Source organism: Scyliorhinus canicula, chromosome 15 (genome assembly GCF_902713615.1).
Source record: "Scyliorhinus canicula chromosome 15, sScyCan1.1, whole genome shotgun sequence".
NCBI classification, from domain to species: domain Eukaryota; kingdom Metazoa; phylum Chordata; class Chondrichthyes; order Carcharhiniformes; family Scyliorhinidae; genus Scyliorhinus; species Scyliorhinus canicula.
In genome coordinates this window covers 130,435,499-130,451,313 of record NC_052160.1, presented here as the reverse complement: position 1 = coordinate 130,451,313, position 15,815 = coordinate 130,435,499, and the positions used below count along the sequence as shown (strand labels likewise).

At 42.5% G+C, this 15,815-nt stretch overlaps 1 protein-coding gene across 2 annotated transcripts in view; it reads right to left on the bottom strand.

Annotated features, from left to right (window-relative positions):
- The window catches only part of rap1aa (RAP1A, member of RAS oncogene family a), a 132,057-nt gene extending 117,532 nt beyond the window's left edge, over positions 1-14,525 (bottom strand). The window contains exon 1 of one of the 2 annotated variants that reach the window (XM_038820876.1): positions 14,474-14,525. The gene's annotated coding sequence lies outside the window, so the exon portion shown is untranslated. The remainder of the gene's footprint in view (positions 1-14,473) is intronic. The other variant, XM_038820877.1, reaches the window with a different exon arrangement.
- Positions 14,526-15,815: the final 1,290 nt, after the last annotated feature.

The following is a 15,815-nucleotide window of genomic DNA, read 5'->3' as shown; positions in this document are numbered from 1 at the left end:
ATTTGCTGGCCCTCCTGCACATCACCCACACCTGTCCTCTACCCAAAAAACCTGCTCTTTCGGGCCTCCGTCATGCGTGCCCGGTGGACCACCTTTTATAAACTTCTAATAGCATATTTTATGAGCCTAGTGCACACCAAAATCCTACCATCTTTTAAATCTTATGGGCATTACAATATTTCTTCCAAATTTCTCAACATCAATGAAGTTCTCTCTACACTTTATGTTCATGCAAATAAAGTTTCTAAATTTCCAACATTAATACTGAAGAGTAACAATGGTTACCATAAGAAATAGGAACCATTCAATAGATCATGGCGATCTGACATTTCTCACGTCCACTTCCCTGCCCTTTCCCCCAACCCTTGATTCCCTTACTGATCAAGATCCATCTCAGCCTTAAATATACACAAGGACTCTGCCCCCATTACTCGGTGGCAAGGAGTTCCAAAAACTCACAACCTCAGAAGGAATTCCTCATCTGTTCAACGGCAACACACTAATGTCAAACTACCTCTGCTGCCTTCCCCACATTAGGATTTGTCGCTTTTCAAAAATGGATTACAAACCATGGTAATTTAACATGCGATAACGCAGAATTGCCGAGCAAAAACTTGTAGCTAAATTCCACACGCATGAGTGCGGCCTCAACCGGGATCTTGGATTCATGTCGCATTACATTCATCCCCCACCATCTGGCCTGGACTTGCAAAATCCTACCAACTGTCCTGGCTTGAGACAATTCACACCTCTTTAACCTGGGGTTACCCCCATCTCTGGATCTGTAATAAATTGATTACCCGCAAATGCTCGCATTCCAAGCATTGTCTGGCATCTCTGACTTTGTCTATATAAATGTTCCTGGAATATACCTCTTCATTCACCAGAGGAAGGAGCAGCTCATGTTTGAAACAAACCTGTTGGACTTTAACCTGGTGTTGTAAGACTTCTTACTATGGTAATTTAAGGTATAGTAACATTCTTAAAAAAGGGGCTCTGCATCGTTGAACAGTTTTGGACATCTGAACAATGGTGTTTATGTAACTCAGTGAGATGCACTGTGCACATTAAAGTTAGAACATGAGAAAAGTTAAACCATAGCATTCCTACAGTCAGAAATGGAAATGTGTAAATATTTTGATCTCAGGTCCTGGTCCCTATCTAGGTTTATGGGAATGTTAGCACAATTTCTTACAGAAGTAACAGATAAGTTTGTTAACATTGTATCAATTTTGCAGCATAAGCCATTTTCCTGCAATATCTTGCCAAAGGCCAGATAATTCAGCTATCAGCAATATTCCATTCTCATTGCATTTCCTGTTTTACCAAGATACTGTTATGTCCAATTACAGTGTATACTTTCACTGCATGTTGGGGAATAAATGCTTCAACTTTGATAAGCTTCACCGTCACAGCAGTCTTGTAGATAATTCCAATAAGACTGCTGCTTTTACTATTTTCAATGTCATTGCTGTCAATTTGATAAGAGTTTGAAGATCAGAGCCCAGTTTTCCTGACGTTCGGGGCTTTAAACAACTTCAGGAAAGATAATGACACAGGCTACATCAGACTATAATAAAAGGGTGTAAACCCTTCACTGCGATGCCTCCCACCCTAGACAGTTATGAAAATACATTCCTGCAATAATAATCCATTCTTAAAGTCTACAATAAAATGGAGACTCCACCCTTTTATCAACTTTGATATTCGAATTTTCAACAATCCCATTGTTAATATTCTGAAAAATATCACATGTTACAGTTGCCAAGAATTATATCTAATAAAAGGTGAATGTTAAAGTACAATCCACTCCCATTTAAAAATCAGTGGTACTTTAACACGGTCCATACAAAAGGTGGCCCATTTAACAAATACCATTTAATTAAACTGCAAGCCTTGAACACGCTGCTCCACGAGTGGGGAGAAAATGTGGCTCAAGGATTTGGCATGCATGCTGGTTTTTTTTTTTTTTAAAATCAAATTGTAGTGAAGTAGGCGGAATTTCAGAAGCTGATTAACGGGATTGGTTTTAAAGACTTATTTTCCTTTTATAGACGTGTTCTGCAATATTTAGTGTAATGTCTGCTGTAACTATTAGCATCCTTCCATCTACACATGGACATGCAACAAATCAAATCTGTTGGAAATGGGAGAGCTTCATTTGGTGCACTTTTCACTGATAGCTGAAGAGACTAGTGAGGCAGGTTCCATCACAAATGTCACACATGAAGTGTTCATCAGGTCCTGTTGGCACCTGTTGCCAAGCTGCTGTAACTCTGGTCATAGCGGCATGTGCAGACCCACAGAAGAGGTTGCCATTTACCACTGTCATCAGCTAGTATCACAAAGTTGTGAAAAATTGACATTTAGGGCCTTGATGTCACTCTTGCAAGTATCTTTGAACCGGAGCTTTGGGCATGCTACTAGTTTTCGGGCTACGGCTACTTCACCATGAAGAAAATGCTTGGGTATGCGCCCCACCTTCCATCCTGCAAACGTGCCCAAGTCGGTGAAGTCACCTCAGCTTGTGGAATGCCAACACACTTGGGGGTTTGCCAAGAGGACTGCCATGTGTTCATGATTTTGCTCTTCCACGAGATGACCAGACTATGCTGCCAACAACATGACAAAAGGTTTTGAGATTCCTATCTTGTCATTAAGGTGTCCATGTTTTGCAACCATTCAATAAAGGTGCTGAAAAAACAGGCACGCAACTTGGTTATCAATAGCAATTTGATATTACAGCAAGGCTGGAGTTAGCCTTGCATGAATAAGACTAGCTCTCAAGTAGATCACAAAAAACAAAAATCACAAATCACAAATCAAATCCAGCCCACGTTCCACTCGTTTAACAAATTAAAACTCTATTTCACTGCGTAATTGCCTTAATAATTCTCTCATCTGCTCCAAATGGATATAGCTCATTTTAGACATTAGTGTTTTTTTAAAGCTTAAATTAATTGCAATCTCTTCCATCAGATTAAATTCTGTTTCTGTTATTCACTTAATATGTTAGCGCTGACTAAAAGTTCCGCTAGGATGGATACTGAGACACGCAAAGCTTTTGAACTGCTTTTCAATGTAGAAATAAATTGACAAGAGACAGAGCAGGCGCTTTTGAGGTGTCCTTTATTAAATAACCACCTTAAAAGCTAAAGACGCTCGCTTTTCAGTTTTATGGATAAAACACTCAAGACTCAGAAACTAGACCTTATGTTGGACAGGCAATTTCAAAAGTCAGACACAAACCAAGAAAGCCACAACACTGCTTAAACTTCCTCAGGAAACAAGGAAATTTGGCATGTCCACATTGGCTCTTACCAACCTTTACAGTGGCATGGTGTAACAACAACACTCTCCCTCAATGTCAGTAAAACTAAGAAGCTAGGTCATTGACTTCAAGAAGCAAAGTGTCGTACACACCCCATCTGCATCAATGGTGTCGAGATGGAGATGGTTGACAGCTTCAAATTCCTAGGTGCACACATCAACAATCTACCTGATCCACCCACATCGACGCTACAATCAAGAAAGCACACCAACGCCTATCCTTCCTCAGAAAACTCAACATGTCCACATTGACTCTTACGAGTTACAGATGCACCACAGAAAGCATCCTATCTGGCTGCATCACAGCCTGGTATGGCAACTGCTCAACCCAAGACCGTAAGAAACTACAGAGAGTCGTGAACACCGCCTAGTCCATCACGCGAACCCACCTTCCATCTATTGACTGTCTACACCTCCCGTTGCCTTGGGAAAGCAAGGCAACATAATCAAAGACCCCTCCCACCCAGGTTATTCTCTCTTCCATCGGACAAAATATACAAAAGTTTGAGAACACACACTAATAGTTTCAAAAACAGCTTCTTCCCCGCTGTTACCATACTCCTTTAATCTTTATTATCACAAGTAGGCATACATTAACACCGCAATGAAGTTACTGTCAAAAATCCCCTAGTCGCCACACTCTGCCTGTTCAGGTACACAGACGGGAGAATTTAAGAATGTCCAATTCACCTGACAGCACGTCTATCAGGACTTGTGGGAGGAAACCGGAGCACGCGGTGGAAACCCACGCAGACACAGGGAGAACGTGCAGACTTCGTACAGTGACCCAAGCAGGAATCGAACCTGGGATCCTGGCGCTGTGAAGCAACAGTGCTAATCACTGTTACCGTGCCACCCATGAATGACTATCTCATGGACTGAACTGATTTCTCCACGCATCTTTACTGTGTAACACTACACTCCGTATACTTCACCCGATGTCTACATCTATGTATTTACATAGTGTATTTATCGTATGTCCCATGTTTTTCATGTAATAATAATCATCTTTATTAGTGTCACAAGTAGGCTTACATTAACACTGCAATGAAGTAACTGTGAAAATCCCCTCGTCGCCACATTCTGGCGTCTGTTCAGGTACACTGAGGGGAAATTCAGAATGTCCAATTTACCCAACAAGCACGTCTTTCGGGACTTGTGGGAGGAACCCGGAGCACCCGGAGGAAACGCATGCAGACACAACGTGCAGACTCCGCAAAGACAGTGACCCAAACCCAGGTCCCTTCTTCTGTGAAGCAACAGTGTTATGAACGATCTGCATGGTCTGTACGCAGAACAATACTTTTCACTGTACCTCAGTACACATGACTATAAATCTAAAATACCATTGAAAGCATTAATAATTGTGGCAAATAAGAATATCTGGTCCTCCATACTTAGATTTGTGTTGAAGTCAACCCTAACTCACCTAAAGCATGATTACTTAAGGTTACGAGTTCAAGTCTCACTTCAAGGTCTGTCCACAGAATCCAAAACAATTCCAATGCAGAACTGGGGGAATACTGAAGTCTTTCAGATGAGACACAAAACGCAAGATCTCTCTGGTGGATTGATTGGTGACACTTCAATTGTGGCTTTCAAACAAAAAAAATAATTTTGCAATGTGATAAATAATAATAATGTTTATTTGTGCCACAAGTAGCTTATATTAACACTGCAATGAAGTTACTGTGAAAATCAATTTGCAGGGCAATTGGAAAAAGGAGAGTGGGATTCACCGAGTTACTCTTGAGGAGTCAGCATGAAGAGAATAGTTTCCCTCTATGTTTTGGCCATTCTATGTTGAGAGAAACCGAGGGCTTGACTTCACTGACTAACTGAACACCAGAGAATGAATTAAACTGCCCTTTCCCAAGTGGTCAAGCCATACTGCAATTTTCTCTATTTGCATAGGAACCTCATTTCATTAAATGTACATCAGGGCAAAAATAGAATATCCCATATCCATATTCAAAGATAAAGATCAGAAAAATTATTCTTCAACCAACATCAAAATAAAATTATCCAGTTATTTCCCAAATTGTCGTCTGTGGAACCATACGTGTAAATTAGTTTCTCTGCCTTTTCTACATTGCAACTATGACTCCACTTCGAAAATACATCACTGGCTATGAAACCCCAAATTGGGGTTACAGAAGCAGCAAATGGGGTCATGATTTCCCCTCTTCACACACCAGCGCAAGGGCCCACCCACCCATATCCTGTCCATTTCTCAGTCTATCTCAGGTCACGAGCCCCTGCCTGAGGCTACTTCACCAAGTTCTTTTCACTGTGAAATATAGAGCTTGGCTGAAATCTCAGTGGCCAAGTTCCATAGCATTCCACTTTGCTCAAAGCCTAGCCCCGAGCCCCAGCCCGAAACCCAGCAGCGTTTCCGCAACCCAGAACCTAACAGCGTAGCCTCTGCTGCTGAACTGAAATCAGAGCTCCAACCTGAGCTCAACCACATCACCCCAACGCTGCAGAATAGTCTGGACTCCTCTGGACTGCGTACCCTGTTTCCTGGCCAAGGTCCATGAGCCAGAGGAGATCAGATACAAGTAATAGTAAAAATGTTATTTGCCAGTCTAAGTACATTAAAAGCACAGAATTCCACATTATTTAATGTTCATATGTATTTTTTGAAATTTAGAATACCCAATTCTTTTTTTTCCCTCCAATTAAGGGGCAGTGCTAACCACTGCACCCACCACCGCGCTGCCCCTAATGTTAATGTGTTGAACTATAACACACAAGCTTTAATTATACACTGATTGTTACTATGCTGTTTTGCTGTTGTCATCTGGGGTTTCATTAACTTTCAAGTGTTAAAATGGGATTGCATTAGAAAATAGCTTGGGAAACACTGATTTAAGATAACCCGCGTTTGCGATTGACTTTTATACATGCAAGCTTTATATTTCAAAACAACAATTCAGTGTTTAGCTTCAGACTTTGATGATCCCGTTTTTCTTCCCAAATTTATATTTAGAACGAATTGTAAGGAATCATCCTTCCTTTATGGGCTATGGGGCTGGTTTAGCACAGTGGGCCAAACAGCTGGCTTGTAATGTAGAACAGCGTGGGTTCAATTCCCAGACCAGCCTCCCCGATCAGGCGCCGGAATCTGGCGACTAGGGGCTTTTCACAGTAACTTCATTGAAGCCTACTTGTGACAATAAGCGATTATTATTATGCACTATGCAAATTATATTACTATGCAAAGAGTGACGGTTGGTATATGACTTCATCTTCTAATGTTCAATTAGTCAGCGATGCCAAGCCCTCCAATTATCAGGGACTGGGATTCTGTTGCCCTCAATGGATACAGACCGAAAGAAGTCACTGCGTCCATGCCAATCTTCGAAAGAACTCAGCTAATCTCACTCCCCCACTTCTCCTGAAAGCCCTGCAAGTCGCTCATTAGACAATTGACCAACTCACTTTTGAAAGGCACAATTTAAGCTCTCTCCAGCCATCACTAACACAGACAGCACATGCCAATGCATAAAAACATTTTCCTCCGAATACCACCCTCAGCTCTTTTGCCCATCACTTTAAAATCCGTGTCCTCTAGCTCTTGAGCCCTCGCTAGTTAGGAACGGTTTCTCCCCGTTTACTTCGTCTACATCAGTCATGGTTTTGATCAACTCCATCAAACCTTCTCTAAAAAAAAGAGCAGAGCTTTGCCAATCTCTCCAAGTAACTGGAGTCTTAAGACCTGGAACCATTCAATGTCAGTTAAATATTTTCATGAATCCATAACCAATAGAAATTTGGTTTAAGTACATACCAACCAGACTAAAATAGTTATGGTGTCAAAAACTTTATAAATTGAAGAAAAAAAAAACTTGGCTCCAGTGGAAACAGCAACCCTATCACAACCCTGCTCTCAAATAGTTTCCCATTCTACCATCATGCTAGTGAATCTACATGGTGACAGAGTCCTTTTCAAGTTGAAAAACCCCTCCACCAACCAAACTGTGGTCCAATCAATGCTTTATTCATTTTCGTTATTATGCTTTCCCACCCCAGATTCCTGCTCTTAAAATCCAACATTTTTTTTTATAAACAGCATTATCCACCTTCTCAAAGTAGACAACCATTATAAAAATTAATCGCACCATCCCTCTTCAACTATCTCACGGCCCAGGTCTCTCCCAGGGTTGGTGCAAGGAGGAAAATACCTGTTACTGCATCAGCCAACACCAACCATCCTTTGCGATAATTGGAAAGGAATCTTCTATTCAAATAAAGCTGGAATAAAGACAATTCTGTGGCGTCAACAGGCAACTGAAGATCAACCTGCCTGGACAGGCATTCATCATTTAAACCAGTTTTCAACTACTAAACAAGTTCAGTACAGCCTCAATTTGCAATATGTACTTTCTTCCCGGAGGCAATAGAAAAAAAGATAGAGTTTCTCATGCACTCAATGACCATTACAAATCTGGTCTCCATTTTTAACAATTGCATGCATCTTTCTGTCTGCAGATTTAACTTATGCTCATGTATTAAGGGGTACACTCCTTAGGACACAGGAAAAATACTTTTAAGAACCCACCTACTCTCCCCTCCTCTGAAACTTCCAAAAAAAGGTGGGTGCAAGGACAGATCTTTCAATTTGAATCCACTTGCCCACAGGCATCATTTTCCTGGAACTGCAAAAAAGTAACTATGCTTAAAAATAACTTACTGCTGGATTTTTAAATAAATCAGATGCCATAAAAGTAGAACTTGTTCTGACTCAAGGCCCTGTAGCACAACTGAGTCAAACAGGAAGGAGGTCACAGTGCTTCAGTTTCCAGCAGGGAGGGAGACCTTTGGGTCAGAGTCAGATCTGCCAACATTTTAATTCCAACTATGAGTGAGGCAGCGCTAAAAAAAATTATCTTGCAGTAAAGTCAAGATAGTTTAAACTATTAGGCTCCAAGGAAAAAACTTAATCAATTTTTTTTAATACCCATGGTTAATACATCTATATAGTTGGCTTATTAATATGTTCAATAAAGATACATAGATATTCATTTTCCCCACAAGGTTACAATTTGCAGGGGATAGAAAATTGGCCCTTCCTATGCAGCCCAACTACAATGCCTCCACCAAATTCAGTTGATCGCAGTCATGGCAAAGTAGTTAAGTCTCAATTCTCCTGCATTGCTCAAAATAAGGCTGCAGTGCTACGAGATGGCAAGTGGCCAGTTGGTAAAAGCCAGCAATCTGCATGCATCATGGAAAGCAATATTCCGATTTCTTAAGTGGCTCGGGGAAGAAACATGCTCTTTTAAGGAGGCAAGAGCAGTAAGCCTTTCCAATGTTACCATACAGTCAATAACTCGGGCCGAATAATAACTCAGATGCACAGTAAAGTTGCTTTTCCACATGGGGAAATTTTGTCATAATCCTATCCAGAGTTATTTACTGAACCATTAAGATTGCAACACAATCAGTACTGTATAGGAGAGAATTTGCACACGTTTCTGCTGAGGTCATGTTATTGTACAGAAAACCGGTATGCCAAAGACAAGGAACTCTTATTTCAAGTTTTCTTCAGCTTGTTTAAAGTGCTGCTCCTGCAATATAATGGAGCTGTCTCAGTGAGAAGGCAGGTATTCCCATATTCTGGCTCCATGCCAACATTGCAGATCAGAGACTAAATACTTCCCCGCTGAAGAGGATAGGGAAACATTGCAGCTAACCCAAACAGGCCTATTAGCAACAGGCTGCATGTTACACTGACGATAACATGTCACCGTTGAACCACAAAATCTTGAAAGTCACCCAAATTATAGAAATAATACTGATCCTCAGGTTGAGCGTTCAGCAGAACTCCTTCAGAAAGGCACACAAATGTAATATTGGATTATATGCCCATATCCTGCCTCAAATTCATAACATTCTCAGTTAAAGGCTGGGATAATAACACTTTTGCCAAGCTGACTTGTTCATATTGGTCAGAGACAAATCAGAGGTGGGAAGGTTCCTACCACAGTGATGTGAAGTATTGTTTTTCAACTTTTCTAAGTGTGCTGAGGATCAAAGCATATTTTTTAATGTAAATTTCACTTTTTGGAAAGATAACAAAGAACTTTTTCATAATTTGAAGGTCACCATTATGAATAGGCAAGGGCCTTCCATATGGTGTGTAAATATTTTGTACAGGAAAGGCACTATTTTTAAAGGGGTGTGGAGCAATTTTATACGCATAGTTCAACTGAAAAGACAGTGCTGATCTAATGCTTCAGCTGAACTTAACATTCCACATGGCGTTTGAGCAAAACCAATGAATAAAGATGACGACTCATTTAAAGCTACATATTCCAAATACAAGCCCACACCACCACTGGTGATATTGCAGTTCTCAGTCCCCAAACTGCTCCAGTTATTGAGTACAACCTTAAAAACTTGACCTTTGAAACAGAGCGCTAGAATCTGTATTAAAATGGAATGGCTACAAATTAAATCATGGTACTAAAAGTGTTGTCTTCCCAACTGCAAGTTGTCTGTCACATGCACAAATGATGCAGTCTTCCTCATCTTGAATGTTCTTTTGGGGCATATCCCTCGAAACAGCAATCAATATTCCTGCTTCTAGGTCAAACATACAGCTAGTCTGCAAGGCATCTCAAAATATGCAACTTTGGGGGAGGGGGAGGATTCTATTTTATCAAAGTTTGTTATTCTCTGCAATGGAAAATAGGCTGAATGATAAGGGGGTGGGGTAGGAAAAACTGTGCACTGCAATTGGATAATTTTCATGAAAAGCAGTTTCAATAGTTCAGTGGCTGATATCAAATTAAGACACTAAGGTACACTGCCTTCATCTTTCCCCTTTCAATTTACAATGTTTGCAAAGCTGATGACCAAATTCCATAAGCAACAGGGCAGGATTCTGAATTTATCCCAATCCCAGTGCCAAGTAGCCATATTTATAGGCTAGTTTTCATTTCCACAAGCAGAACCTCTAGGCTATACAACTTTGGCAGGAGAAAATAAATTACAACAGATTTTCTCTCTCCAACATTTTCAACAAAAATGGGAAGGAAAGAATATGTTTCTTTTAAATTCAGAAATTCTGGCCCACTTCCACTTTTTGTTCACAATCTCTAATATCGAACTGAAGATAGTTGATTCAACACAGACCAGAAATTAAACCTAGGGGCTCCTGATTATTTTTAACATTTCTAAAGGATGTGGAATGTCCTTACAGATATCTGAACAGTGACAGGAAATTGAATTCTGACACTTCACATTAAACAAATATATTTCACATGTAGGAACAAATTATACAAAAACAATGCAACACTTCTGCAAGCCCCGTTTTCCCCTTCCCATTGGGATTTTGGGAAGATGGAAAAGATCAAGGGCCAATGGTTCCAGGCTTGCTGACACTGCATTTGTGTATTCTTCCACTGAACCATGAGGATCTTCTGTTAATAGTCAAAATGTTTCTAAAATCTTCTAACTGAAATGTAAACAACCGTTTAAGAATTAGCACGAACAGGTTAACAGGACTTTGTCACACTTATACTGTGCAAAATCTCCCCAACATTACTGAGAAGTAGGAACTATACAAGAGATATATATTTTTTGGAGAAATGATTTAAAGGCTGGTGAAAGAACAATGCAGACAGTTCAAATAGGAGTGGAGTACAATATGATTGGCAGCCAATGGCACTCTGACGAGTGGGGTGGTAGGAAGGGGAACACATAGGAGACGGGATGGCAGACAAAAGTCACAGAGTTGTGACACACGATTGAAGGATGGATATTCGGGCAAGGCTGTAGAGAAATTTGTAGGCAAGGGCAAGGATTCTGAATTCAATGACATTGAGACCAGCCAGGGACAGTGGGACTTCCACTAAGAAAATGGAATCAGGCAACTTCAGACAAGTCGAAGCGTGCATGTTTGAGCTCAGGAAGAAAGCACAGTAGAAAAAGTATTTTGTTAATGGAAGAGCAAATAAGGGTTTCTTTGACAATGAGGAGGGATGATGAGACAAGGTGGAAGGATGCTGAAAGTGGACAATACTAAAAGGAACAAAACCAGGAAAAAAATGCCAAGGCTTCTATGTACTCCGTACTTCAAGTCCAATTCAATTTTCAAGATGTTCCAATACCACATTCTGTGAACACAATAAAAGCCTCCGTCTAAAAAGAGAAGTGCAGAACAAAGACTATATACAGTAGTATGTTTCTTATTTTAAGGCTCAAATGTTTCATTCCCAGTCATCACGTAGTTACCACAAACACAGGAAGTTTGTACTCTTTTGCAGTTTCAAGACAAAACCCTCTGCCTTGAGCATCTTTTCAGGTTACAATCATGTCCAACAGCCTGCCAGTTTTGTAATACCATTAACCATCAAACATTAGTTTGATTATACAATTACTGTAAAAAAAAAGAGGCATGAACTGTACAATATAATTCTGTCAAAAGATCCTGGAGTTCACCTTGTGCAACTCCTCTTCTGGCAGCAAAATAAGTTAACTAAAACCAATGTCATTCACTCCGTTAAATGCTGCTGTTATGAAATCCTGCCCAACCTTACACAATCCCACAGGGCAGTCAAAGACTGCTAGTTTTTCAAACTTCTTCAGATGATGTAGACATTTCTCAGTACTGCTCTTTCAGTGCAGCAACAGCACATTCCATTCTTTGTCGTGACATCATATCGACCAATATTTTTTCTCGATTTAACCAGAAGGCCTTACAGTTTACACTTGTTGCAGAAGGCAGTGAAGCACCCACAACATCAACCCAGTTTTGTAGAACATGTTCAAATCAACTCAAAAGCATGGTTAATGCATTCACTTTGGATAAAATTGCACTAAGCACTGACAAATGTCACAAAAAGTCGTAACTGCAGGGTGACTTTTTGAGTCTCAAAAGCTGATTAAGCTGCACTATAGACATTTTCAACTTTACAACATATATCCCAATCTAATATTTTGCTCAGACAGCTTTTAAACAGGAGTGTCCAGTTAACATTACAAGCCAACACAAGAGGTGGAATTAATTTAATTTTGTTTGAACACCCAACATTAAAGAAAATATCACTATCACTAGTTAAAGTGCTATTACAAGGTGAAATGTACTGATACAGAAACACTTATGCCAAATATTCAATTTTGTATTGTATTAAATTTTCCAACCACCAGTGCTTCAACCTAATGAGAGAACTCAAAACGCTTCCCGAAGACAACTCAATCTACAACTTACTTCCAGGTATTGCCCAAGTTCAGGTGTGCAGAATATACAGATTTCACACTCAGCATACCACTTAAATGAAATCCTACAACACTGCAACTTACAACCGAAAATTAAAATGGTAAGAGGAGAAACCAGCCATATTTCAAGTTCAAAATTCCACTACTCCACCTCAGGGAGTACTGTCTGACAAAGCACTAAACAGTAGCTCACATCACAAGGGGATCCTTAAATAAACATTACAGAATAAGGAAGGTGAGTCAAGAACCAATCAGCACAAACCTATTACAGGTAGAAGCCAACCGCTTACAAAGGGCCACACCTTTTAAAGAAAAACCTTCACCTGCACTCTGTAACACAACTCTTTACATTAAAAAGAGGTGGTAGGAATAATCAGCTACATAAATCACAAAGTAAATGAAATAGCTTTCAGAAATCAAATAAAAAGGCTGGGAAAAAAACAGGTCAAGTAGGTGTTTGCAGGTCCTGAATTTGTTCCCGAGATTCCAGTATTTTGCTATTGTAGCTTCCAGTCTATTTCCGATTTCCAGACTTTGTTTCTATTTCTTTCCCCATTGCCAGGAAAAACAAATCAAAACCTTCCTTCACATTCACTGGTCAGTTAATAGAAGTTTGGTTACAGGAGTGTAAAATTTAGTCAAGGCCCCCAATTTTCCCTTCATACAAAATAATCACAAAGGTAATTGCAGATCCATACAAATGCATCTGGATTTGTTTCTGCAGCAATGGTAGTTCTTCGCATTCGAACGGTCCATCAAATATAGCAAGGCAGATTAATTAATTAAAACAAGTGCGTCAGATGATTTGAAAGACAGGGGTCTCTAAAAAGCACCATAAAGTACAGCAATAAAACATCTGTCACCTCAAAAACAGAGACTGATATACTCCGCAAACATCATTAAAGGCAGTGAAAAGAATTGGTTCTGGGGAGGAGACGATAAATTTATAGCAATCAGTTCTGACCAACTCCCAAAGCATCGGCTCATCCTCCTCAATTACCTGGGGCATTTCCACCATTTGCTGTCACCAAGTTTACCCAGCACAGAGCCAGCCCCCACTCCAAAAAGGTGCAAATCAAATGTTGTGGCAACTTGAGGCAAGGTGGTTCCACTACCCCCAGGCAGGGTACCCAGAGACCAGCACCCAGGGATAGCCAATGCCACCCCAGCACCACACTAGGCCACCCCACGATTGTGGGGGGGGGGGGGGGGGGGGGGAGAAAGAGAATAAAACTTTTATCAGCCTGTCTGCCACCCAGTTCTGAAAGTGTGGATTTGAGGTAAACAGCAGGGTGGACTTCACCGCTGAAACCTAACCAAACGCCTGGCAGGAGGAGACGAGGCTGAGTTTAAACCCCCCCCCCCCCCCCCCCACCCACCCAACCACCACACCCTACCCCACCGCCCAGGGTTACTCCACCCAGGCAGCCAGCAGCTTCCTAAGGAGGGTTTGCACTTCCCAGTGCGGGCCCGGGCAGGGCCGGGCGGAAAGTTCCGCGGCTCCCTCCACCCTGCCGGCCGCCTCCTCGGACTGAAGCCTCGCTGGGGCACCGCCGCTGCCTGGGCGCAGCTTTTAGTCTCCCCCACCCCACCCCACCCCGGGGCTGAGGCTGCTGTCAGCCTCACTGCCATGGGCCCGGAGCGGAGCCGCCTGTCCCCGGGGCGGCAAAGGGGGAGCAACTCAATCCCCTCCCCTCTCTCCCCCGGGGGACTCCTCCCCGCCGGGCCCGGGAGTGGTGGCTTTGGGCGGGGAGGAAGGCGGCGGCCTCGGCCTCTTCCCCCCACAGCGCCGCCGATCTCCCTCACACCCCGGCCCCTCACAGCCGTCACCGCGCTCGCGCCCCGGGAGCTGCTCCCCCGCGCGGTGCGGGTGTCCCGGTTCTCCCCCCCGGTCCCCGGCCCTCTCCCCCGGTACCTCTCTCTCTCTCACTCACTCGCCGCCGCGTCTCTCTCAGGCTCAACCCGCTCGAGCTCCTCGCACAACGTCACTGGCAGCCTCGCTCTGGCGCCTTAAAGAGGGAAACGCCTCTTAAAGCGGCAACGGCCCCACGAGCGGGCCCCACCGGCTATCCCCCTCAAATACTGAAACACCCTAAATGCTGAAATATTCCACATGCTGATACACTCCAAAATACTGAAACACTACAAATATTATACAGTCCAAAATACTGAAACACTACAAATACTGTACAGCCCAAAATACTGAAACACTACAAATATTATACACCCCAAAATACTAAAACATCACAAATATTATACACCCCAAAATACTGAAACTTCACACCCCAAATACTTAAAAACTCCAAATACTGCTAAACCCCAAAATACTGAAACATCACAGATATTATACCGCCCAGAATACTGAAACATCCCCAAATACTGCACCCCAAAAACTGAAACTTTACAAATATTATATCGCCCAAAATACTGAAGCATCACAAATATTATAGAGCTCAAAATACTGAAACATCACAGATATTATACCGCCCAGAATACTGAATCATCCTCAAATACTGCACCCCAAAAAACTGAAACTTTACAAATATTATACAGCATAAAATACTGAAACATCACAAATATTGTACATCCCAAAATACTGAAACATCACAAATATTGTACATCCTAAAATACTAAAACATCACAAATATTGTACAGCCTAAAATACTGAAACACCCCCAATACTGAAACATTACAGGCGGAATTCTCTATCCAGCAACAATGGACTTGCAAAGGGCAATTGGGCGAGGAATCATGGGCGGGATTCTCCAAGCCGGGCCCCTGGGTTGGAGAATCGTCAGGGACGTGGGAAATTTCTGCCAGGCCGCTCAGACACCAGGCCGCGATTCTCCGGCGACCAGAGAATCGGCGGCAATCGCACCTGCACGGTCGCCATGGCGCCAGACGGGGGGCCGACAATTCTCCACGGGCGACCGGCCGAACTCCCGCCAAGTTCCGTTGAGTCCCACCGACACAGTTCCAACCTGGTACCACCCGGCAGGAGGTCAGACCCGCAGCCGCGGTGGACGTCCTGGTGGGGGGGCGGGGGAATCTGACTCCGGGTTGGGGGGGGGGCTTCCACGGGGTCCAGGCCCGCGTTCAGGTGCTTCCAATTGGTGGGCGCCCGCAATCTGGAGGGGCCTACCTCCTTCCATGCGGGCCCGCAGTTAGGTCTCCAACATTTGCTCCACTCCGGCGCGGAGCCGGCAACCACGCGCATGCGCCGACACGGAGACGTCCACCACGGATGCGCGGACCTG